Raw genomic sequence first — 3230 nt, 5'->3', positions numbered from 1 at the left:
ATTTATTTAGAAAACTGTATGATAGTTATTGTGGTCGTTGATTAGGCCGCATTCATTTATTTTAGTAGATTCATGTACAGAAATGGTTTAATGTCATGTAGGAGAGACACACAAAGTATGCATACTTTATATAAAAAACATATTGGTTTAAAAGATGCTAACTGAAGAATACACTAAATAAATAAAAACAATTATGTTGATTTGCATAGAGTAACTGAAAATACTATTATTACAAGAAGTCATGTCAGTTTAACATTGGTTAGTTTCATGAACTGGAAATGAAGGAAACAGTACAAATCTATGTAAAAAAGTTACTCAGACCAATAAAAATTGAGTATACTAAACACAAAGAAGTTTGGGTAAACATAACTTTAATACATGCAACTGATGTACATATTTTTTCATGTAAATTAAAGACTTTTTTCCCTATATGGGTTTATTGTACCAGGCTTCACTCAGGCAGGAACACTGGATGATGTTCGCTCAACGTGTCAGATCATAAACCTTGTGTGTCCGACCAGACAAGGATCAGGATGCAGATGCAAAGGGTTTAGTTTTCTCCATAACGGCTTTTAAGAAAGCTCAGGTTCAAAAATCAAGACAATTAAAACAAAGCAGGCTCTGGAAAAAAAAACAGCCTACGAATATTCTTTCAAGAAATGACAAAACTAAAAATCGCTCCACTAAAGGAAGGAAAAACACACAGACGAATTCATAAAACAAAGGAAAATCAGCTATGGTATAATACTTGCGGAAAAAAAAAAAAACCTCTCTTCCAGAGGGAAACGGAAAAAAATCCAAATAATAATCATGGTTAGGCTGTGGTGAACGCCACTACGACAAAGACGAAAACTTGGCACAAGACAAAGGAGAGCAGACTATTTGAACACATGGAGGTATGGGGGAAACAGGTGGAAGTAATTGGGAATCAGGGAAGACAATCAGACCGGTGACACACGGAATGAAGTGTGATTGACCTGGAACGAGAGGAGCGTTACTCTTCAAAAATTAAACAGGAATTGATGAGACAAAAACATGTGAGAGGACAAAAGCCCAAATTAACGCTCACCATGATGTGACCGAGTTTGGTTCTCAACACTAACACATATGAATCTCTCCTCCACACATTCAAGTGTCAGTGTCCTCAGTGTCCTCTTTGATCACTCCTTTATTCTTCCCTTTCTCTGTTCTTTCATGAATCTTTATTTTTTAATGTTGTAGGATTCAAATATTAAATATTTAAGTGTAATAACTGCAACTCGTCAAAAGGGGGCACCACTTACAAATGTAAGTACATCTTAGAATGAATCAAAATTAAAGATTTGTTTAAGGTTGTGTTTAGTCTTATAACACGTATCAATGCTCAAATATGAAGGTGATAGTCTACTTATGGGAACTCTTGGTTGCTGCTCCGAATCAATCTGGATCGGGCGACTAAACGTATAGGTGTCGTGGTGAGCTCGTACCTTCCACGGTGGTATCTCGGGGAAAACCGCGGGGGGTACCAGTGTTGAGAGTGTTTTATGGACAGTCATCAGGTACAGACCACAGTGTTGGTCACGCTCAGTGGGGTACGCAGACAAGGTGGCTCATTAAAGTTGCCATGATGGCAGGCAGAGTCTGATGTGTTAAAGTGGTTGTTGATAATGAAATAGAAAAAAAGAAAGTCTACAAAAATATCAATGTGTGACTGTCTTGACGGTTCAAACAAAATTCCGCATGCGTAGTGCGTTAAATGTGGAAAGAATGAAAATAAAACTTACAGGTGGAAAACAAAAACTTTGAATTAAAACTAAAAAGTATCGCGAAGACAAAAAGATGAACTATACGTAACGGGAACAAAGAAAAAAAAGACTGAGAACAACTTGAGACTGACCAGGCTCTTATCACCCCTTCTCTCCAGGGTGTGTGTCTTTGATACAAAACTCTTCTTTCGTTTGTCAGAATGGGGGGAATTTTTTTTTTACATATCGTGTGTCATTCAAGTTGATGAGTGAACTCCTGAATGATTAGTCTAATATGAGTAGCACATTAGTCCATTTTTGACAAAACTGGACAAAAACTTCTGGAACACTTCGATGGAGACACAGGTGTTGTGTTGTGTTCATTTCTGCGTTTGTTCTTCACTTGTGCTGTACAGCGCAGAACAATCCTCATCAGCTTCACGTCCTATTCTGAAATGGGTTAACATACGTTTAAAATACTAACAGCAATAAAATCACAATAATAAAGCAGTTTAATAAGAACAGATTTAACATGGTGTGACATCATGAGAGGTACTCTGAGCGAGACGAGTGGAGGCAGTGCAAAAACTGAAAAACACAGGCAAAACAGAGGGTCCAAAAAGGCAAACCAGCTTTATTGCTCTGAAGAAAGAGTCCCACAGGAGTTAGGAGGTCCTCCAAGTCCTTCCACCTCAACATAATCTCCGCACAACTATCTGTCCTTTCCCCCTGCTTCCCTCTTTTAACTCACTCCCCTGTTTGCAGTCTCCTCGCCGTGTTTCCTCCGAGCTCCTCCAACCCAGCAAAAAGCCTCTTCTGTCCTCAGCTCCTCTCTTTTCTTCCCACCTCTCTCTTAATTAGGGGACCTGAGCAGCTACACCTGGGAGAGGAGTGAGGCCTGCTGGGAAGTGTTGTAGGGGTGGCCATTTTGTGAGGCTGAGGCCAGCTTTGTAGGGAATGTAGCAGCCCTCTACAACTTGCCCCCTGGTGATGCTACAATGGTTACCTCTATCCACCAGTCAAGTTACACATCATACATGTAGTGCAGACTTTGAGGAAATTTCATAAAAAGGTTAAAGATCACCCTGAAGCAGTAACTGGGATAGCTGTGTACACTACATCATCTCCCTCCTTCTCTGTTCTTCTTCTTTGTTTGTTGTGTTGAGCTAGCGTGATGTTGGAGCAGAGAGGATCTTCTTGGTTCTTGGAGAAATGTACGGTGGTGTAAACAAAACTTCATCCTGCTGTTGCTGATATTCTCTGTGTTGTAGCTGCAGGGTTGTCAATTTTCTGGACTTGACTGAAGGGCAAATCATATCATCAGTAAGAGCATTTTAACTAGTTAGAAAATGGACAATAACTGCATCAACAAGATAACAGGTATGTATAAAAGATGAACGACTAAAGATGGACATCTGCCTCAGCCACCCATCCCTTAATAAAAAAAAACTTGTTGATTTTCCTGTTAATGTCCCTCTTCATATATGACAGAGATTAAAGTGATGA

Source organism: Mugil cephalus, chromosome 2, assembly GCF_022458985.1.
Source record: "Mugil cephalus isolate CIBA_MC_2020 chromosome 2, CIBA_Mcephalus_1.1, whole genome shotgun sequence".
Lineage (NCBI taxonomy): Eukaryota > Metazoa > Chordata > Actinopteri > Mugiliformes > Mugilidae > Mugil > Mugil cephalus.
This window is presented reverse-complemented; position numbering follows the sequence as displayed.